Below are 24248 nucleotides of genomic sequence, written 5' to 3' on the forward strand. Positions count from 1 at the left end.
GGCCTGGCTCGGTGGGTTAAGGATCCAGTGTTGCCATAAGCCACGGCACAGGTTGCAGGCATGGCTCAGATCCAGTGTTGCCCTGGCTGTGATGAGGCTGCAGCTGCAGCTCCAATGCAATCCCCAGACCCCTAGCTCAGGAACTTCCATGTGCGGCAGGTGCAGCTGTAAAAAGAAGAATTCATCTTTGAAATTCTAATCTGAATTAAATCCCTATACCTATGCTGCTGTTTAAACATGTATCGTATTTCAGTGAGCAGAAGAAAAAGGGGTTGCTTTCATTTGTGCTCCTGTCTTAAAAAAAACAAAAAATTAAAAATCCCCGCAGTTCTGTGTTTAAATGACTCGAAGAAAAGGACTGAGACGTGAGGACCTTTTTTTTTTATACACAGAGAGGGCGAGTTTCCAGAAAACCTCCACTCACACATTCACACAACCCACCGCATTCAGCACCCTGGGGTGTTTGTTCCTCTAACTAGTCGCCCGAACCTGTTACACCTCAGAGGCATAGCTACCAAAAGCTATAAGCCAACAACTCTGTGCTTTGACAGTGCCAGCAAAGGCCAGAGCAAGAAAGGGGTGCATAGCACGGAATCTGTGAACTTTTAACTCTCCCTCAGTCTCATGGCAAAAAGCAAGCAAGTATGTGATCAGAGACCCGTGTTTTCACAACCAGCCCGGTTAAGTCTGCTGCAACCGGACTGAAGCAGTGGCTGTGGTCCAAGTTTAATAGCCATTAACAGCTGATGGTTATATTACTGATCTGAAAAAAGCACTTAAAATATATTTATTGAAATTGAGCTCTAAATACTGCATTTTACAATTAAATGTGTACGTGTGTTTTGTTCATAAATATATGCAGGTGGATTCAGGTCCCCAAATTTTTATTTTCTTCCTCCCTCCCTCCCTTCCTTCCTTTCTTTTGTTCTCTTTCTTTCATGATTTTGTACAAGTGGTCCAAACATCAAATGCCAGGGTAAGAACTTAAATTGATCCCTGAAGTGACAGAAAGCTATTTATTCTCTAAGTATAACATAAACTAAAATATATGTCCCATCACAGTGCTATAAGGGAAACATCCCTGAAAATTATGTGAAAAAAGATGGAGGCAAAAGGATCTAGGAATCCACAAACTCTATCATCGGTTCTGTTCAAAAAACAAGCCCTCAGAATTTGAGAATGGGTTGAGTTTGGACTTGTCGTTGGATAACTTGGAATGAGAGGCAATGCACAAAATTCAAATCTGCATGATTTGCAAACTGTGGAGTGGTCCCTACACCCTCAGGGACAAGTTTTGTCTTTGAGAGTTTCCCTCTTTCAGTCTGCTGCCCTCTCAAACCGAGTGGGTACCCACCACATCCTCTTGGTGACCTACCATTTACACAATCATTTGTGCAGCCCTGATTTGACGGCCAAGGCGTCACACTGAACTCTTCTAAACACACCCCTTACCTCCTCTCCAGCCACATCTCTGTTGACTCCCAGACTTGCTGTAGATTTCCATCAGAAATGACCAAACTGCTCCATGCAATTATATTGTTTCCAAATTGTTCCAAGGACTTATTCTTGTAGGAGAGTTAATAGCGTACTAAGAAAATAGGCATTTAATTTTTTTAATGCCACTTTCCTCTAGATACTCTTGAAAACGACAGAAAAACACCAGGATCTGTAGTTCTGGCAAAACGTTTAGAGCCTCTCATAGCACCTGAGACAGGCAGGGATGCTATTAGCAGTTCCTGCAGTAGCCTATGAGTGATATATGCCGTACTTCAGAGTTTATATAAAACACAGAGGATGCAAACAAGATGAGGCTGGGTGCCGACTGGATGTAAGGCGGGGTGCTGTGAAGGAAAAGTGTAGATCAAAAATGTCACTGAGAGCATGTTTAAGAACTTTATAGAACACGCTATGGGTAAAGTAGGATGATTAAAACGATTCAAGCAGAGAGAGGTCGTGAGAGAATCATTACACAAGCGGCTCAGGAAAAAACCGGGGGAGGGGTCTGAACCTAGCTTGCCAAGGTGCAGGAAAGTGGAGAAGACAGAACCGGAATAATAACGTATGTCACAATATTAGTAGATATGGAAATAAGTATTTGGTAGAAATCATTTGAATTACATACATATATACACACACATCTATTTTCATACAAATTATCCGATTATCACACGTCTATAGGATGGACACTTACGATTATGACCTCAGAGTGTCCCTTTAAAAGGTTAATAGTGCTGCCTCTCAGCCATTATCCCGAATGTGCATAACGAATCGAATTGCGTTTTCCACGTATTTGTGTTATTCCACTTGCATCAAACTACGTTGCTACCAATTTGAAAACAATGAAATCCCGTATTTTCTTTACATTTGCATCATGCTTCCAGCCAGATCATTTTTTGCTAGGCATTATGTTCAGCTCTAGATATTATTATAGTAAACACGGAAAGTTGCCATCTATTTATAAAAGCATCTCCAATGCGGGCCCCTACTTACTCAATAAGCTAAAATTTCTAGTCATCACCCACAATGATACGACTTCTAAGTTGATACATCACATGATGCCATTTAAACTTCTGAATAGATTTTACACAAGTCATCTTAATTACTGTCTTCATCACCCTATTCAATTGCCACAGTAAATCCCAGACACGTGGGAGAAGTGGCTTAATCCTATTTGAAGCCATCCTTTCCAATCTCTCCTGTAAGAGGGGTTTGTCCTTTTCGGCTTCAATGTCTTGTTATACGCTGGGTCCTTCTCATCACCATGTGAAAACGCTTACTTCACCAACTGGGGTGGTTGATCTCAGTGACTGTATAATTGGACTGGCTCTGTGTGAATCCGTTTCCCAGCTATCATCCGTGTCACTGTGGCTAATTAAGAGGGACGATGCCTTGGCTTCCTCCTCTGTAAACAGGGAGAACAGTCTACCACCCCAGGACGGGGTACGAATTAAATGAATAAAATGCACTTAGAAAACACATAACAGATGGTAAATATTCAAAAAGTGTTGGGATATCATCATTACTCTTTTAAAATGATTATCTTTGTGTATTTAACGCCCGTTTCTTTCGAAAATGATTTTTTAAATTGTTAGTTCATATAGCTCTTCTCTATGTATGTACCTTACATTTGGTGTTCCTTAATTTTTATTTTTTAACAAATTCAACCCCAGAGAAGCGTGGCAAGAACATTATTAAGCACATTCAGGCATCCTTCACGCAGATTTGCCAGTTGGTAGTATCTTGGAACATGTATTTTAGCACTTAGTCTCACTCTTTTTCACACACACACACACACACACACACACACACCCACCCCTGAACATTTTGACTGACATTTGCATGATCATACACCTTTTATTTCTAATTAAGTGGAATAGGACAAAATTTCCTGTATTATCCCCAGTTTTGCACTCTGAAAGTGATTTCAAACAATGGTGCCTCAGGGGTAATGCGCATATCCCATCCTTACAAAATCTTAAAATCAGGAACCTTACATACCTTACCACCTTCCACATTTTATCCTGTTTCCCCATAAAAATAGATGGACCACACAATAGATTAACCACACAGGCAAGCTATATGCTGGACTATGTATAGATACAGATTGTCATAATATGTTAATAGATATTGAAATCATGAATGTGTGCTACTTCAAATTGTAATCTAATACCACAGAACCCTTTTATGCCTCTTTTCATGTTCTTTACTCTCTTGTATAGGAAGACCCCTGGCTACCACCACCATCAATATACTTATTTACTCAATCCTACAGTACAGCCCAAGCGGTTACAGAATTTCCATACTCCAAAACCTATGAAAAACAAACTATTACATAGAATTCAAGCTTGTTCACCGTTATATTTTTTCTTCCACGGATAACAGGGAATCAAAGAATAGGGTTCAAATTTCCATGGGTAGCCATTAATTTTTTCTAGTATTTTTTAATCTTAAAATATTATAGCTTCATAGGAAGTTGCAAAAATAGTGCACAGATTCTCACATGCACTTGACACAGCTTCTCCCAGAAGTATTATCTTTCATGACCAGAAAATTCACATTGGTGCAACACCATTAACCACACGAGTCTTACGCAGATTTCATCGGTTTTACTGGCTTTCATTTTCCGCATTTGCTTTTAACACAATAGCAATCCGACATCTGTCCTTATGTGCAATTAATGCCTTTGCCGGGTGGGGACAGATGAAATGGACAGACATTTTCCCGCCCCTGTTTAATTAAAGTTTATGTGATATTTGATACTTGTACAATCCTCCTTTCAGTTCGGCCTTTCTTTAGTTTCTGAGACACAGCTTCACATTTTCACTATCTCTTTCTCAATCCTTTTCTGAACCTCTTCCTTAAACCCTCAAATGTCAGAATTTCTTCAGTTTGCATCTTTATTCCTTTTTTTTTTCTCTTTATACTACTGGCACAGAAACCCCACACATGTATATTGAATAGGGGAATTGAAAAATTTGCTTTTCCAGAACACTGTTTTGGCATATTTACAGTTATAGTTCAAAAAATTTAATAGATCTTTCAAACACTAGCAACTAATAGTCCTAATATTAAAATTCAGTTCTTAAAATGAGAGATGAAGGATGAATGTACACTGGAAGAGATGTTTTTCACACAGTATTTCCTTTAATTTTGAGCTTTGTTCATAGAAACTTGCTTCTACAGCCATCTGAAATGATTTGGATTCTCTCGACATCACTGTATTATTAAGGTCTCTGTTATTCTGGTTAAATAAGCCATTGGTTTCTAAGCATCATCTGTCTGAATTCTGTCTTATTTCATTTACAGTACAATGGAAAAGAGACTGAATAACAGAAAACAGCAGAACGAAGAGCTAGGAATTGTAAAAAGAGAGGTAGCAGAAGCCATCTTTGCAATTAGTTCAGAGTTGGAATCATTTATCATTTGAAAACCAATAATTCTCTCGTGAAATATATGGTAAACTATGTGATTATGCAAGTGTTTGAGCAGGTACCACACACACTCTCAACTACTTCATCGAAATATTATTAAATATTATTAAATATTAGAATGCTATTTACATACTTTTTTAAACTATAAATGATCTGTTAACTGATTTGCCATAAACTGTTCATGCTGATTGGCCAGAATGAAGGAATTAGCTCCATTGGTGCTTACAGAATATTATATTTTTGAATGAAATAGTTGATTTAGTAGAGTTCACTATGCAAATATGAAAGGAAATCATTTCATATAGTTATTCAAGGAGAAATGAAATCTACATGTCAAAATTAATGCATATGTTTATTCCACATAATAGAAAACAATGGACTGTGAGTTAGAATACTCACCTATGCAGCTCTGCACAAGAAAAGCAAAGGCATGAATTAATTGTAAGTTCCTTATTAATTATAGGTTTTAAAAAGTGAGCAATAAAAGTAGCCATGTGAAACAATATAAGCAAATTTTCTTTTTGATTATTTTAAAAATGAAAATATGCTCAAAAGAGTCTTAAGGAACTTAATATAAGAGGGTTTATTTGCTCAAAATGCCCAAATACAAGGAGCTTTGTAAAAGTATCCAAAAAAAGAAGAGGAATTTTGATAAAGATTTACTATGGAAAAGGAATGGTTGCCAGGCTTTCTGTTTTGTAACATACTTGGTTTTTAATGTGAATTGGATAATATATGTTGAATAAATAAGAGAATGACATCAGGAAGCACATGCTCATTTACATGCATTCTGTTCCCAGCTAATATTTTTGAAGCAGTCCTTAAAAATACTGAAAACCCCAAAGAAGCTCATTCCTTTGGTGTCACAAGTAGATAGGTGACAGGCTTTGAGTGGCTAAACTCTCTGTTATATCTTGAGAATGTTCACGTGCAGAAGAGAAGCTTAAGGGCATATTGCCCTTTATTTTAAATAAATGATTAATAAAAATGGCCTTTCCTGGATTTTATTTATTAAATTGGATGAAACTGTTCCCTATATGGGAAAAAAAAAAAAAAAAAAAAAAAAAGCTTCCTGGAATTCTCATCTTACAAGAAGAACAAGTCTCATGTTTAAAGCCAAAAAGATTGTCATTCCAGGTACAAAATCCAGCAGATTTAATTATACTAATATTTGTATTGGGATTGTTACTGCTTTCAAGGCTGTGATCACACATTGTGGGGTTTTGAGTTATTGGCACCAACTACTATTTTCAAAGCCCTATTAATTTTAGTGAATGACTTTTGCACAAGAGGGTGTTCAGGATCCCATATGTAGCAGAAAATCCTGAACCATCTTCTGATCATCTTAAATCACTAATAGGACCAAGGTCCCGGGACCCAGCCCGGCTCCGGGCTCCTTAGGCCTAGCAAACAGTGGCCAGGTCTGAGGACCGAGACCCAGAGGGATTGCCACCACCACTAGATCACAGAGGTTGGGCCTGGGTCTGCCAGGTGAACAGCCACAGCAAGAGCCCTGCAATGAAACCTTTCCCTGCTCCAAACTCTGATGTTTTGGTATTATTTGGCCTCATTGTGTGCCGGGCATAAAGACTTGTGTTCAGGAACATTCTCATGGCTATACTCTGTCCTTTCTGCAAAGAGCCATGCTTCCAAAATAATTTTCACGTATTAAGTTCTTCAAATTTAATTAACAAAAATAAACACTACTGGAAAGGTCAATCAACTCACTGCCTTAGGGTTGCTGATTGAATCCATAAGGGAAGTTAGCAAACAAAAGAGAAGACATTTCATTATCACCTTATATTATTCTTTAATAATCCAAATATCTCAAGGAGTTTATCTGATAGATAAAAAAAATTATATCCATTGTAACAACCGAATCACTTAATAGGCTTCAATTATCTAGGCAACCCCCAAGAAATTAGATGGATAAACTGAACTCATGATGGTGTACCTAGCATACTCCAGCTGAAAAGCCAACTCACAAATAGGAGTGTATATTTGTTAAGGACATTTGTCAAGGAAGGTAATATATATATGTATATAACATCTAACAGTTGACTATTTTCAGGTCCAGCATGATTTGACTCTCGGAGTGCAATTTTAACACCCATTTAAGGATATAATAAAGCACTGCCTTGTTACATATGAGATCCATGTACTAATCCCATTAAGTCGGTTAACATCCAACCTGTATTTATTTTAAAGCCTTGCCAATTGTCGGAAAGCCTAGTCTTTTTCTCTTAGAATATGAAAATTATCTTGAAAAAGAAGCTACTGTTTACTCTAGGAACCAAGGTCCACGATTCTGAACATGGAATATTTATGAAGAAACACATTATGGTGAAATGACACATTCTCTGCCTACCTGAGGCTCCTTGTGCATCCATTACTATTAAGCCTTGTGTGGACTGCGAGGGCCGGAGACACAGCAGCCACTGAAGGGCCCCCACGGTGCTTCGATCAACTCTTGCCATTAATTATATACTCTAAGTGGCATATTAGAAATCCTAGGAAGTGTCTTTGCTACACAGACAGAAAAAAATGATTGGAACGATAAGATGCAAGATGAGGAGTCACGGCTACCCCCTGAAGCCAAGTGATGAGACCACTGTGATTGACTCTGTGCGAGACCACTGTTAAATTGAGCAGAACCAAGACTGACAGAAAACTCTGGGGTTGGCAATCAGTAAGTCACATTTTGTTACATGCACAAGCCTCAGAATATGTTTTATGAAACATATAGCAGAAAAGGTGAAAAAATTGAGACACGGTGGGGAGGAAAGAAAAACATTTTAAAGGACTTTGGAGTTAAGCTTCCTATAGTTTTAAAAAGATACAGGGCAAATATATTAATGTCAATGATAGGAAAAAATTTATCATTGTATCCGACATGTGTAAGGGTCAATATCTTCAGATAATATTCTATGAGGTATAGAAATAAACCTGAATCTTCAACTCAGTTTTTGAATAATGAAATTACCAACAGACTTTTAAAGCGGAATTGGTAATTATGATTTTAAAAGGAGCCAAAAATATAGAGTAAAAGCAATAATTAGTCACAAGTATAACTATAAAAATATTGTGCTTCTAAACAGATTTATAGAAAAATTTGCAGATGCAGAAACCTATAGTTTGTAGTAACAGAAAATTATTTTAGACTCCGAAATCTCTACAGAAATCTTTTTGTTCTGACATGCATTTCACAAATGTATGATTTAAGTAAATTTAACACATCATTTTAAATTTATGTAAAATGTAGAAATAATTTATGTTAGTTTTATTAAATGTCCTAAAGTCATATTAACATGAATTTCATATTTGTCTGCCAGAAAAATTTTGGTTTTCCATATAGTTAAAACTGTTCTTAGCAATATTTTTTGACTTATATAAACTTAAAGTATCTTTACACTTCCCAAGAAATAGTATCTCCAAGTCATTTATTTATTGATTTATAACTAATACCACCTTCTTGGTCTGCTGCTTATACAGCAGTGGGTAAATTCTATTCCATTTTCCAAAGGATCTCAAATTCTAGTGAATAAGAGGGACATATACAGTCAGAAGGACATGACTAGAAATAGATTAATGGTAAGAAAAAAAATACATGTCATTGTGTAAGCTACCCTGGGAAGGATTTAGAAGTCTTTTTTCGTTGTCGTTTGTTTTTTTGGGGGCCGCACCTGCAGTATATGGAGGTCCCCAGGCTAGGGGTCGAATCAGAGCTACAGCTGCTGGTCTACACCACAGCCACAGCAACGCAGGTTCCAAGCTGAGACTGAGACTGCCACCACAATTCACACAGCAACACCATATCCTTAACCCAGTGAGTGAGGCCAGGGGTCCAACCTACAACCTCATGGTTCCTAGTCAAATTCATTTCCACTGTGCCAGGACAGGCAATCCAGATTTAGAAATCTTGAAGAATGTAAAAATGAACCGAGGGAACATAGGAGAGACTTTCAACAGAAAGAATACAGGGAGATAAGGAAGAGAAGATAAGAAGAGTATATCATGTTCATGGGACCACAGGGAACTTCCTGTGAATGAAATGCAAAGCACTGACTAGAGTGGCCAAACCAGATGGCATTACCCTGATACTAAGAGAAATACAGACTAATAGCTTTTGTGAACATAGATAAAAAATTCAAAAGGATTTTAGCAATCGAAATCCAACAATTCATAAAACTGATCATGAACCATCTATCAGAGCTTATTTGTGGAATGCAAGGTTAGTTTAATATTTTTGCAAACCAGTCAATGCTAATCACCATATAAACAGAATAAAGAGGAGTTCCCGCTGTGGTGCAGCGGAAACCAAATCTGACCAGGAACAATGAAGTTGAGTGTTCAATCCCTGGCCTCTCTCAGTGGGTTAAGGACCCAACATTGCTGTGAACTGTGGTGTAGTTTGCAGACGCAGCTAGGATCCTGTGTTGCTGTGCCTCTGGCATAGGCCAGCAGCTATTGTCCCAATTCAACCCCTAGCCTGGGAACCTCCATATGCTGTGGATGCAGCCTTAAAAAGACAAAAAGACAAAAAAAAAAATAATAAAACCAAAAAAAAAAAAAACCACAAACAGAATAAAGAACATATGATGCAGCAAAACACTTGTACAATCCAATCATGGTATAATTTCCTAGTTCTTTAGGAATAGAACAAAATATCTTTAATTTGATGCATGTCATTATGAAAAACCTAGAGCTAACACTATACAGTACATTCCCCTCAGACTGACAATAAGTCAAGGGCATCTGCACTTATTATTTTTAAGTAACTCAGTACTATAGGTCCTAACTAGTTTAATACAACAAGAAAAATAAAAGGTCTACAAACAGTAAAGGAAGAAGTAAAATGCTCTGTTCAGAAATGACATGATGGTACAATTGGAGTCAACCTTGCTTTTCGGAAGTCAGTCCTAAGTGGTTTTGATATATATCTTTTTATAAGTTCAACGAACTGACTGGGATTTTCTTGAGGATTTTTGCATCTATCCACATAAGAGCTAGTTGTCCTGTAATGTCTGTCTTTTTGTTGTCAGGGCAGCACTGGCCTCATAGAAAAAGTTGGGGAGTTTGATGGTTAGTTTTATGTATGAACTTGACTGGTCATGAAGTGGCTACATTAAGCATGATACTGGGAGTGTCTGTGACCTTGTTTCTGGATGGCATTTGAATCTATAGAATCAGTAAAGGAGACTGACCTTCCCAACCCGCCGAAGGCCTTCAAAGAACAAACAAATGGAGAAAGGCCAAATCCGTCCCTTTTTCTGCATTTTACTATTTTATAGGGGACATTTCATCTCATGTTTTCTGGTTCTCAGACCATGACTTACGTCATTGACTCCCTCATTTTCAGGCCTTTGGACTCAGAATTGTACTATGTATTTTCCTGTGTCTCCAGCTTGCAGAGGCAGATTGTGGTGTGTATAAAGCCTCCAAAATTCGGTGAGTCAATACCTTATAATAAATTTCTCTGTCTCTGTATATAATATATATAAATACTAATAATAATATATACATACATATATATATATAATAGATTCTGTTCCTCTGGAGAAATCTGACTAGCACAGAAAATGTTCCTTTCTTTTCTATTTTTGAAAGAATTTTGAATAGGAATAAATCCTTCCTGAAATATTTAAACTTCTCCAGTGAAGGCTAGAATGGGGTTTTCTTTTGGAGAAGATTTTGAATTACTAATTCTATTCCTTTATGTATTATATATCTATTTAAATTTTTTCTCTCTTCTTATATCAGACTTGGCAATTTGTGCCTTCCAGGAATATTCCATTTTATCAAGGCTATTTAATACATGTTAGCATAATAATATGTTAGCATACAGTTGCTCATGGTATTCCCTTATAAATATTACTATATCTGTAAATTCAGTAGTGTAATCTCCTATTTCATTGAGATTTTAACAATTTGACTTTTTTCTTTGTTGATAGACCTAAAAGTTTTTCGATTTTGTCAGTATTTTCAAAGAACTGAATAGAATACTATTGATTTTTTTCTCTATTTGCGTCTATTCTATTTGATTTTCATTCAAATTATTATTATTTTTCCTTAATGCTGGATTAAATCAAGGTTGCTCATTGTCTTTTTCTAGTTTCTCGAGATGTAAAAATACTGATTCATCTCAGAGTATTTTCTAGTTTCCCTTTTTCTTTATCTTGTTATTTATGAATATATTAATTTTCATGTATTTGTGAATATCCTACATTTCCTCTTGTCATTTACAAAATTACACTGGATTGGAGAACATTCTTTGCATGATTTTGACTTTGATTCTTTTATCAAGGCTTGTTTTGTGGCCTAACACATATGATCAACCCTGCATAAAGTTCCCTGGGTTCTCCAAAGACTGCATCATTCTTTTTTTTTAGGTGTCTCTTTTACAGGCATCTAGTTATACTGTAGTGTTTTTCTATCTGCTTGTTGATCATATGCCTAGTTTTACTCTCTGGTTTTGAAAGTGGGGTATTGAAGCATCCAGTTATTACTATTAAATGCATTCTCCAGTGTTGACCACATGCATTAAATCACCAAACAAGCTTTGGTCCTTGCAGTCATGTAATTAAAAAAAAAAAAATGTAACTTGAGTAGACATTCGTTTTAGGTAGAGATATACTTGTCATGTTTTCCCAATAGGCTGACCATTTTCTCATAACACAATGAGCTTTTATTTTTTCTCCATTGACAAACTTTGTCTTAAAGACTATTTTGTCTGATATTACTATAGCCATCCAGATGTGCTGGTTTTTTCCCTCTGTGACAAATCATTGATATTTCAGGTTCTCTCTCCCTCCCATTCTACTCCAAATATTGTGTCCTAGTGTATAAGAGAGTTTAGTGTGGCCTTTTGTAGCAGCGGGAGAGGAAGCCTCAGACTAATGTAGTATCATTAGAATCCACGTGAGTCTCAATGACAGTAATATCCCTTGGCTGTCTGTTCAGTACATGTTTTGTGGGTTTCTGTTGTGCGGCTACAGAACTCAAGATATTTTCTGCTTCAATTTGCTTTTGAGACGGTCTCCTCTTTGCTGCTTGACTCCATCTCAAGTCTCATTGTTTCCTCCCCTTGAGGACTGCCCGTGACTCTTATTCAATTCTTCACCTGGTAATTCAGCCCTTCAGTATTTTTCTCTAAGTGTGCTTTTCCCCACTGCAGTGAACCGTCTGATGTGTTCACTCACTAACTTCTACAGGTATGTCACCTGTCACTTCAAATGGCATGCTGGAACCTTGGGACTCCTTGTGAACTGGAAGCCATGCCTGAACCCCAATTTTGTTCTGATGTCCTGGAGTGTTAGTAACGATGCATCTTGAAAGCCAGCCACTTCTCTGAGTCTAAAATGTGAAAAAAAAAAATATATATATATATAAGAGAAAGAGAAAGAAAAAGGAAATAAAGACAGAGAAAATGAGAAAGATAGAAGGAGAAAGGAAGGAAGGGAGGGAGGAGAGAGAGAGAGAGAGGAGGGAGGGCAGGGAAGGAGGGAGGGAGAAAGAAAAACTCATTTGTTCTCAGCTTGCTCAGGTTTCCAGGACTCAGATACTTTTGCTCAGGATTCAATGTCTTGAGTCCCCATATCTCTCACTGTTTTATCTGCTATGATCATTTTCTTATTCCAGAGTTTGGGCTTTTTCCTAAGTGTTCAAAACCTTCAGTATGTCCTTCTTCATCTCAGGCATTATCCACCAGCCCTTCCTGGGACTATACAGAAAGAGTTTTTCAGAGCTAGTGATGGAGGCTGATAATAAGATATGCGGAGTTTCAGACATTATTGCCACTCTTTTAGAAATTAGATCGCGCACTGTCCCTGTAGATTTTAACCATATGACTTATACCTGAACTTTTGAAGTTCTTTTTGTTTTCCCTAAAACTTGTCCAAAATATCGGCATCACACTGAAGTATTTGTCAAGATGACACAATATACATTTACATCCAAAAAAAAATCTTGAGTCCAGAAAATTTATAAATAAATGATACCTTTTTTGAAACAACTTGTGTATTTTTAATGTTTAGGCAAACTCACAGTTATTAAGATGACATTTATTCAGATTTTAATCATTCCACGTATGGTCTCTATCTTCTTTGTTTTCACATATTTTTCTATTGTTCAACCTATTGTGAAGCCCATTATTAATTTTATATGAATAATTATAAAAAGTAATTTTCAATTTGGTAAAAATGTTATGTACACATAGCGTTCTATATAGCTATATTGAATATATATAATATCTAAACTATGTATACTTATAGATAACATTTTTATATAATATAGTGTTTTCAGTTAATGTAGCATTTCCAACTTTGCTTTTTGCTTTTTTTTTTTTTTTTTTTTGTCTTTTTGCCATTTCTTGGGCCGCTCCCGCGGCATATGGAAGTTCCCAGGCTAGGGGTCCAATCGGAGCTGTAGCCACCGGCCTACGCCAGAGCCACAGCAACGTGGGATCTGAGCTGCGTCTGTGACCTACACCACAGCTCACGGCAACGCCGGATTGTTAACCCACTGAGCAAGGGCAGGGACCAAACCCACAACCTCATGGTTCCTAGTCGGATTCATTAACCACTGTGCCACGACGGGAACTCCTGCTTTTTTCTATTATGAATGATGTTATTCTTGATCATTAAATGATTTTGTTGAATAATAAATGGCAGATTTGACATTTTCATTTTTTTCTCACTTAAAACCTTTTAAAAAGCAATTTACTCAGAATCTGTACCAAAAAATGACTTTAACTTCCTTCTCAGTTTAAAATGACAGCTAATTTCTAATAAAAATTTGGATAATGATAATAATCATTATCATTTAAATTTAAAATTTAAAACAATGATGGAAAATTTAAAACAATGATGGAAATCTTTAATTAGTATTGTTCTCAAATTTAACCAGGTACAATTTTAAATTTTAACCGTATTTTTTACTTATAATTTCATGGAAATATAGTCTTATGCACCAAATTGTTGAGATTTATGCATTCAACATTATAATTCTAGTGGTACCAATACATAAGGATATATACTAGTACAAAAGGCAAAATACTAGGATATATATTAGTAGGAAAGGGAAAATACTTGGGTACTGGAGAAGGAAATTTAAGGAGCCTGAAATAAAAATACTACATTAGGTCTATTAAAATTATAAATAGTGTTGAAAATACTTAGGAATTATTGTTGGTAATTAGAGTTACTTCAAACTTTATTGTTTTAATTATTTCAGTGAAAGGCTAGTGTTCACTTGACCAAAACTGATCTCTAAGAAGCTGGCCTCTCAGAAAAGCTGTTGGCCCAGGCAGAGAGCCCGGAAGAAAGCAGTCGCAGACTAGTGCTCAGGTGGCTGCTTCTTGTCAAGAGCAAGCCTTGGATCAAGGCCTCTGATCCTGCCAACGAGAGGTTAGTGCTTTTCCATCCAAAAATGCTGGACTGGCAAGATAAGCCTGGAGCCAAGATTCTGCCCTGTTATATTGCTGCTGTGTCTTGACCGGATCCCACAGAGAAGAGGCCCTGTAGCAGTCAGGCCGCTTAAGGATTACTATGACCCAAGGCTTTGTATCCTGCTGCTGCTGTATGGCCTCGTACCCTGCTGGTTATCCGTGTATGTACCAAGTAAGCGGGGACCTATATCCTTGCTACTGCTCCTGCCCCAAGTTTTCCAGTGAGCACACTTTCACTCGCCTAGCACTGAACAATTTGCTTTTCTCTCGGGGAAAGTCAACTCTAGGGTTAAGAATAAGCTGTACCATATTCTTTGAGAAAAGAAGAGTTTCGTTTTATAATTTGCTTCTTTGTCACTTAGAATTGCCACGACATCAGTGGTAGAGTGTGCCTTGTTATTTCTCTCTTCTCAATATTGATATACATTCGAAGGGCATTTCATTCTTATTTTACAACAAGCTATTTTTATTAAAAAATAAGAACAGCTGCTAAGTTTACCTGATTGTATTACTCTTTACCATGAGAATACAGGTCTTTAGTATTCTAGTATTAACCTCCAAGGGCAGTTAAATCGATTATAGGTTTACACTGAATTGAAAACTTATTTTCTTTTATACTACTTAGTGATTATGCAACATGACCAAGTACCTCCAGATGACAGACCAAGAGTAAAGATTTTATTTAGTCAGAGGTGTCAAAGGCCCACCAGAGAATGGTACCTAATAATGTGTGATATGACAATAGAGTAAAAATCAAGCAAGTTTAGATGAAAAGGGATCTTATTCCACGCAGATGAATAGCCAGTGTAACGGGCATGACGCAGGTGGAAGCATGACAGACAGGAGAGAGCAAATAAAGCCATGTCTTGGTTCAAGCGGGTAAAGAAGAGTTTTGTACAACCAGGAGCTGGAGAATCTGGCTGGGGTCAGCTCATGTGACATACGCCAAACGGGGGAACTGTGAATTGACCCTAACAGTGAAAACCGTTCTAAGGGCCAATAATTATACCTGGGGGGTGACACAGTCCATGCATATGACATTTGAAAATGTGTTTCTGGGTCGGTTGCAGAGAATTCGGCTTAGAGGCAGGCAGGTGTTGCTTTCAAGGATTCACATGAGAGCTGAGAATGGTTTGGGCAAGGGTGGTGGGGATACAGTCAGAGCGAATGGATCAGAGTTGGGGTATTTATGGTGTGATATGTACTTGCTGCTGATGGACTATGGAGCATGAGTAAGCAGATAGTCCAGGAATGACGTACCCCGTTGGATGGATGCGGTACCATTCATCGAGACTGAGGGTCCTGGACAGGGAGTCGGGTCCGAGGAAAAAGATGTTAAGTTCAGGGTTGAATGTATTGATTTGGAGGGTTTGTGACATTTTTCCGATGAGAGATATTGCATGGTGAGTTGTACCCTCTAGCCCAGGAGCCCAGAGGAGGAGTCTGGACTGATAGGACATATGCTGCAGTTATTTGCAAATAGGTTTCCTATTAATAGGCAAGAGAAACCACCTTGGATCATTTAAGCAGAAGGGTGGTTGTATTGGAAGGATGCTTATTAACTCAAGGATTCTCTGATAGGTCCATTGAACCAGGCTCAGAAAACTCTTAAGAGCAAGACATGCAAAGTGGCCAACTCAAAGCAAAAATCACACCCCAGAGCCCAGTGAGTGAGAAGGTTCCTACCCCCCATCTCATTCTGCTCCCACCCACCTGTGCCACAGGATATTGGATATTGCTGAAGGCGTCACCAGCACCGCTACTGCTGGTGGACTACAGGGGAGGAGCTGCAGCCGAGCCTGCTGCTGTCATAAAAAGGAATCCCTGACTGCATGCCTGTGACGATTTGTCTTTCTCCTCAGAGATTTAAATTGCCAAACACATGCATCTTATTATCCAGTGCATTTTTATTATCCAACCTAGAATATATGCTTGAGCTGGAAAAGTACATCTTTGCAGCTTGCAGAGTCCAAATAAATCTCATTCAGTGGAAAATTCCTCACTTATAGGAATGGGTTCCAGACAATGAGCAACCAATACTATGGCAAGTGTCCAGTCCAATCCAGTCATTATACTCAACAGATAATAGCTTTTAAGAAATCTCTTGGGGAGAGAGTATAGATTGAGAAAAGGAAAATCCTTCTCTGTAGAGGTTAATCTATGTAATTATTCTCACATGGCAAAAAAAAAAATCTCAGAAAGATTCTGTTGTGATTCTTAATTTCATCCCTATACATTCTTGTGGTGTTTGATTAATTACTTAATATCCTGGGTCTTCTCTTTGATGATTGTTTTCTTGCTGGAGCAAAGTTAGAAATTACACAAAACCCATGATTTACATCACAAGCCCTCTTTTGGGAGGATAGTCTTCATAGTAGCCTTACCATTTCTAAGAAAGTGGTGAATCACTCTTGGTCCAGATGAATGGTTAAAAAGACCAAAGACTGGCTTTTAAAGGTAAATTGTTATAGAGGTGAATTATCATTTTTGGCATGGTCTCCCTGCTATGAATTGAACTGGGTCTCCTCAAATTCAGATATGAAGCTGTAACCCCCTTCCACACACCCACACCCCCCCGCCCAATCTGACCGCATGAGGTAAGGTCTTTAAAGGGGCGTTTACGGCTCAATGAAATCATAAAGGTGACCTTTGATCCAATAGAACTTGTGCCCTCTTTAACTTCACAGCCTCCAAAAATGTGAGAAGTAACTTTGTGTTAAGTGGCCCAGTCTGTAGTCTTTTCTGAGGGCAGTTTGAGCAGATTAATAAATATCTGCCTTTTACTCATTTTGTACTCGCCACAGTTTCAGGAAGCTATGAGAAGACCCAGATAGAGTACGACTCCATGTAACTCAAAGGGAACTTCCAAGGTCATGAGATACCTAGTTTAGGATTAATACTGTGATGAGGTTTGAAGAATTTTCTGTGAATGCAGAGAATAAAAATGACCTGTATTAAGCAAAAGACAATTTTACTTACAAAAGATCTATAAACACATTTTCTTCTGAACGCTAATGCAACAATGAATTTCATACTCTTAGAAATGAGTCAGTTACTTACATATCAGGCAGAATTTAGCACTGAGAATATTTCGTAAGAACTTGGTTCTATAAAAATATGTTGAGAGTAAAGTCATTAAAATGTACAGAAAGCTGCTAGTATCCACCTGTGGAACAGACAGCCTGATGGGTACATTAAGAGTTTACATTCCTTTATCTGTTGTAGATATTCATTTGCAAATACGTATTTACCCTTTGAAAACGTACACACTTTCTTATAGTTGTTCAAGAAAATGATGACTTCTAAGCATTTGCTATTAATTACTCATGCTTGATAACAAATACTGTGTTATTTTCTATGAGCAGATAAAAATTTTTATGGGCTCCTCAAAGCAGATTAAGTTCTTATCAGAGAAATGTAGCCATAATTGCTAAAAGAAATACTATTGTATTAGAAAGGGTTGGTTCTATTATCTATGATCACAATTGCTACTCTTCACTCCCAATGTCTTTTCTCAGTTTTTAATTAATTATATTGCTTTTCCCTCCATGGCCTATAAATCAAACGTAAGTACATTGGAAGAAATTGAGGGTATGCATTATTGTATTTAACTAAGTAATCTTTAGGGACCTAAATGTTATCTACATAAATAATATTTACTTTAAAAAACTTTGTGTCTTGCCTGAAGGAATATCAACTGATTCATGGGAGAATGGCAAATAAATTGAAGATTCTGTAGCACATGTGTATACATTTTTAATATAGTAGTATTTTAAATGTTATTAATGTACATTTATATTTACGATGTTTAGGAAAATTAATCCTCTTACTTTATAATTTTTATTTCCTTTCATACACTAGATTGAAAATGTTTTTCTAAGAATTAATCTTCTCAAATGTTTAATTATATGTATTCATATGTAATATGTATTCATATAAGGCAATAATATGGGTAAAAGCACGGATTGTTACATTAGTTCAATTACAACTTTCCCTAGAACTCAATTCACATTTATCAAAAAGGAATAATTGTACTGGACAATATTCATAGATTTTTATGTACTGAATATTTGGTTTGGAAGTTGAAGAAAAACTGCTGAAAAGATAAAATTTTCATTGGAAAAAATTAAGCTGATTACATTTCAAGCCTTTTTCAAATATATTTGCTTGATAATTTTAATCAGTAATATATGATTCTAATTATATGCTATCACTTTTACATGTGGAATCTAAAAAACAGGACACAATGAACTTTGCAGAACAGACACTGACTCACAGACTCTGAAAAACTTATGGTTTCCATATGAAACAGGTTGGGGAGTGGGGGAATGGGCTGGGGGTTTGGGATGAAAATGTCATAAAATTGGGTTTTGATGATCATTGTAAAACTATAAATGTAATAAAATTCGTTGAGTAATTAAAAAAAAAATAAAAAGGTCACCTGAGCAAAACTGTCCAAAAATAATGAGTCTAAAAGACATTTTCAATAATCTGTCAATTGAAATTTAATTTTAAATACTCAGTGTTTTGCCTAAATCTCCCCTTATTGACTATGAAGTCATTACCTTTTAACTGTGGAAGCTTTATACAAATTAGGAGCTATTTGCAATGCATTTTAACTTCCTTGGGTGTTCTCTACACCCTTTTAGGAGAATGTCAGCCTCCTGCTTACTTTACTTTTTTTTTTTTTTTTGGTAGTACACACACGTGACCTAGACCCCACAATTCAGACCCAATTTGAGATTTTATTTTTAAAATAATAAATGAAAGCAGTAGATGCTTGATAGAATCAATATTTTTACAAGAATAGGAGTGCTGGCACCTGGCTTTTGAGGGCAGCAACTGTTCAAAGTCAATATTCAGCATTTCCTATGACATATCTGATCGTCTAGGAGAAAGCGTCATTGAAAGACCACAAAGGGATATTTGCACTACCATAAAAGTGCGTTCTTCTGTGTAGATGGATTCAAACTCATCACTTCATATTTCTCTCTCTGTAAATATTTTAAACTAGTCCCTTTTGGTCTAAGGCAATGGGGTAGTATTTCAATATTTCAACTCAGGGATTTCCTCTTTCCTCTGCTAAGAGAAAAACAGGGTCAACATCCTCAGTCTATTTCTTTAGTCTCATCTGACTCTGTGGTATGAAAACAAGGCACTTTTTCTTTGCCAGAGCCAAACGTTAAAGAAAATGAATTTTAAAAACTTTCCTTTCAGGAGTTCCCGTCGTGGCTTAGTGGTTAACGAACCGACTAGTAGCCATGAGGTCGCGGGTTTGATCCCTGGCCTCGCATAGTGAGTTAAGGATCTGGCGTTGCCGTGAGCCATGGTGAAGTTCGCAGATGTGGTTCGGATCTGGCGTTGCTGTGGCTGTGGTGTAGGTTGGCAGCTTCAGCTCTGGTTCAATCCCTAGCCTGGGACCCTCCCTATGCTGTGGGTGTGGCCCTAAAAAGAAAAAACAAACCCAAAAAACCCCCAAAACAAAACCATTTCCTTTCAGCGCCAGATTTTAGTGGATTTGCAGCAGCATCGTTTTACTCTAACAGATTATTTTTACTCTAGAGAATTTTTACTTTAATGTTTAGAACATGAGAAACAAGGGCAGATTTCTTTTTTATAGGAGGTTCACAAAAGTCCTCTTGGCCAAGGAAAAAAGGAGAGGAAATGAAGAGCAGACCAACGTGTAGGAAGAGTGTGAAGAGAGATAACTGGAAAACTCTCAGGAGAGAAATTTCTGCCCCACTTTTCTCTTGGAATTTTGGAAGAGAACACCTTTCAAGGGTGCTGTCCACAATAAAGATGACACCAAGGCGTTTTGGAAGAAAGGGGACCTGAAGTAGTACCACCTTGTACTAAAAAGTCTACAAACAATAAGTGCCGGAGAGGGTGTGGAGAAAAAGGAACGCTAGTACACTGTTGGTGGGAATGTAAATTGGAGCAACCACTGTGGAAAACAATATGGAAATTCCTCGGAAAACTAAACATAGAACTACCATTTGATCCAGCAGTCCCACTCCTGGGCATCCATCCAGAGAAAACCATGACTCAAAAAGACACATGTACTCCAATGTTCATTGCAGCACTATTTACAATAGCCAAAACATCAAAACAACCTCAATGTCCATCGACAGAGGAGTGGATCAAGAAGATGTGGTACGTATACACAATGGAATATTACTCAGCCATTAAAAAGAATGAAACACCAGCATTTTTAGCAACATGGATGGACCTAGAAATTATCATGCTAAGCGAAGTCAGCCAAACAATGAGACACCAACATCAAATGCTTTCACTGACATGTGGAATCTGAAAAAAGGACAGACGGAACTTCTTTGCAGAACAGATGCTGACTCACAGACATTGAAAAACATATGGTCTCCAGAGGAGACAGTTTGGGGGGTGGGGGATGTGCTTGGTTTATGGGATAGAAATCCTGTGAAATTGGACTGTGATGATCGTTATACAACTACAGATGTGATAAACTCATTTGAGTAATAAAATAAATAAATACCAAAAAATGAGATAGGTAAGAAAGAAATGTTCCCTTTATTGGAAGAAACAATCATTAAACTACACTTTTATAATAAAAAAATAATAAATTGTTTAATGAACTGCTTTAATAAGTAGTAAACTATAACCCTGATTCCTTCAAAATGCTGGACTGGGGCTTAGTTATTCAACTTTAATTGACCTCTCAGTGGCTTTCTGCATTTCTTATGGTAGGGTGGAGCTAAGTTTTAAAAGCAACATTGCACAAAGATTTATATATCAGTATATTTAAATACCTGCATTCTGGGCATCTGTGATTGGCATTTGTATTTATAATCTTTTATAAATTCAGGTATTTTTTTTGCTATCCTGTTTAGGATTTTTTTAGCTATATGTTTTAATTATAAAGGATACTGCTAGCCTACTCATTTTTGTCTATTCATTGTTCCCTAAATAATATCGTCAGTTGCTAAAATGATAGACAATGATAGAAAACAGTAAAACAAAACAAAAAAAACAAAACCTCAATTTTCATAGGTAACTGGACACTTCACACATTGGAAACTGTACAGAAAACTGTTCAGAACTCTTAATTTTACAGTCTGGAAAATACTGAAAAGTTTTGATGTCAGCCTATGTTTTGATATTAGGAAGCTTTCCTGCTTTTTGAAAATATTAAGATCCAGCTACTGAGTCTAAAATGACTAGGACTACCTGTCACAATCTTGTGTCATTATCAGAACTACTAACCACCCTTGCTTGCTTTTAAACATCGATTTGAAAGGATTTCGAACAGGATTCAAAAATACTCTGAATACATAAATACAATGTATGCTAGCATCTCTCCCCTCACAACTGTCTTTGGAGATTTTTCCAGTAAAGTTTGGAAGCTCCATCTCTCATGTGTCTTTCATAACAAAAAGTCTGCAACTTTCTATGTGGCATCCATGATGAAACAGTACATTTAAAACAAGTCTAATTCCTGTTATCACCATATTCAAAATTAAATCTGAACAATTAAATAGGTATAGTCATAAAACTAAGTACCATTAGTATAAGTTCCATCTACAACACACACAGAATTTTGGATGAAACTATCAGCTAAACAGAAGAAATATATACTTTATAATAAATGTAAACTTTTCTTATTATTTTTTTCTGTTCAGAAATGACACAGTAAAGGAATTGAGGCACAGAGACAGAAATACATTTTAACTGCAGACCCAAAATAGTCACCTGAAAACTATTACTGCAGATTTATCAGAGACAATCCCCCCAGGCATTCTTACCAGCCATCAGGTGACTTCCATTGCATGAAGAACGCTAAAGCTTGGAATTGTTTTGGTTTTTCTTCCAGTAGTTACAAAAAGGGCTAAAAGCAATTCAGTATTTATGATAACATTGAAAAATGCACATGAGGAAAGATTAAGTCAACTCTAATACATTAATATAGTGTAATATATAACTAAAACAGTGTTCAAGCAGTAAACATACAAAGATTTTGCTAAAATGGTTAAACTACCACACGGTCATCAAGATTTATAACGGTGGCTACTACTTAAAAACATTGCTTACATGGCAATAGGCCGACTCAGTGTTTAGATGTGTGTGTGTGTGTGTGTTTTTACGGCTTAGTAACAAATTAGCACAAATATAATAGCTTAATACAGCAAAAAATTCTTACCTCACCATTTCTGTGGGTCAAAAGCCTGGTACCCCATGGCTGGTCTTCTCAGGGTTAACACACATCTGACTCAGTGGGGTCCTCTCAGGCTGAGTTCTTCTGGAGGTTCTGGGAGAAGTCAGCTTCCATTGTTTAATTTCAAAGCATTTATATTCCAAGAAAAATTCAGGTTTTTACAGTTTCAAGACTGTGGTCTCTGGTTTCCTTTCTGACTGTCGGCTGGGGCTGCTCCTCCGTCCAACATTCCACCAGCATCTCTTGCTGCAAAGCCTCCTTCTCCCCCAAGCCAGAAAGTGTGCATCAAGTTCTCATGACTCCGACTCAGACCTAGAGGTTGTGTGATTCGTTAACACCCACATGGATAATCTGCTCTTGTTAATCAATTGATTTCATAACTTAATTGTACCTGTGGAATTCCTGCTCCAGAGTGTGGCTTAAACTCGGCCTTTGCACACCCGCACGGAACTGAATCATGGAGACAGAGCTTTGGGTGAAGTAAAAATGAATAGCTTCATTTCTCTGCCAGACTCAGGGAACCAGAGCAGGTCAGTGCCCTCTACACTGTGCATCCTACCCTGGAGGCGGTAGTGAGGAGTCTTGCAGTGTTCAAGGAGTGGGTGTGGTCAGCTCCTGGGCCTTCTTCTGATTGGTTGGTGGTGAGCCAATTGGAAGTCAGCATCATCAACCTTCTGGTGTCAGCTGGTTTGGGGTCTATTTGTTTGTGGCCATTTAGTTAACATCTTTTACCTGATGAGAATTTCAGTCTGCAAAACAGCTTGAAAACACGTGGCCCAGAGCATTATCTCTATGGTCCTTGAGGAGGAACTAAAGGTCCTTGACTTGGTCGAACGACTAAAGTCTTATTTTGTCTTGCTTGTTTTCCTTTCTTTGGGCGTTTTCTCACGTCTACGATTAAATTTATTTTTTGACTGAGCTTTTTCTTTCGACAAAAGACAGGCGGAAGATGTAGGTGGAGGTCTATCCTGGGAAGGCCCCATAGAGTCCTGCTCGGTTATAGGAGTACCTAGATTACTATTTAATTGAATAATTGAGAGAAGATGTGTCTACACCAAGGGTCTGGGCAATACTGTATTTGAGAACATCTTAGAAGTCTGTCTATAGATAACAGCTCCATTTCTCACAGAATGAATTCTTTCTGGGGAAATAATTAAGTAAATCTACTTAAGAAATTGTTCTGATGTCAGCAAGGAGGATAAAGAAACCAGCCATCCCTATGTGGAAACTATATTTTTTTTTATATTTAAGAAATAACAAGAAATCTCTTGAAATGATGGAAACTGGAGTGAATAGAAGAGGAACGTAGTGGCTTGGACTCTGGATTTAGGTCCCGGTTAGTATTTGTGAGGTTTTCAAATTTAAGAAAGGAATTTATTTTTAATTGTCTTTCTCTCATCTGGTGGGTACATCAGTGGTGTCTCAACGTGTTTTCAATTTACATCTCCCTCATGACCAACTATGTAAAATGTCTTTTCATATCATTATTAGCTATTTACATATGCTCTTTTGAGAAGGATCTGACCATGTCTTTATTCCACTTTTTAAAATAATTGAAATATTTTTCCTTTATTGCTGAGTTATAACAGCTTTTTGTGAATATAATTTGCCCACCAGAGAATGGCACCTAATAATGTGTGATATGACAATAGAGTAAAAATCAAGCAAGTTTAGATGAAAAGGG

At 37.2% G+C, this 24248-nt stretch overlaps 1 long non-coding RNA gene across 3 annotated transcripts in view; it reads right to left on the minus strand.

The window, feature by feature from the left end:
- LOC110255623 (uncharacterized) overlaps positions 1 to 23126 on the minus strand; it is a 40291-nt gene extending 17165 nt beyond the window's left edge. Inside the window, exons 1-3 of one of the 3 annotated variants that reach the window (XR_002336176.2) lie at positions 22956 to 23126; positions 22550 to 22876; positions 15139 to 17325 (exon numbers count right to left, since the gene is read on the minus strand). This is a non-coding gene — a long non-coding RNA (uncharacterized LOC110255623). Of the gene's footprint in view, positions 1 to 15138; positions 17326 to 22549; positions 22877 to 22955 lie in introns of those variants that run through there. The other 2 variants (XR_014818240.1, XR_014818241.1) reach the window with 2 other exon arrangements.
- Positions 23127 to 24248: the final 1122 nt, after the last annotated feature.

The sequence above is a fragment of the Sus scrofa genome, chromosome 10, assembly GCF_054392235.1.
Source record: "Sus scrofa isolate SSC_HxYL_T2T_F1_AM1 chromosome 10, Sscrofa_HxYL_maternal_Yorkshire_Landrace_v2.0, whole genome shotgun sequence".
NCBI lineage: Eukaryota > Metazoa > Chordata > Mammalia > Artiodactyla > Suidae > Sus > Sus scrofa.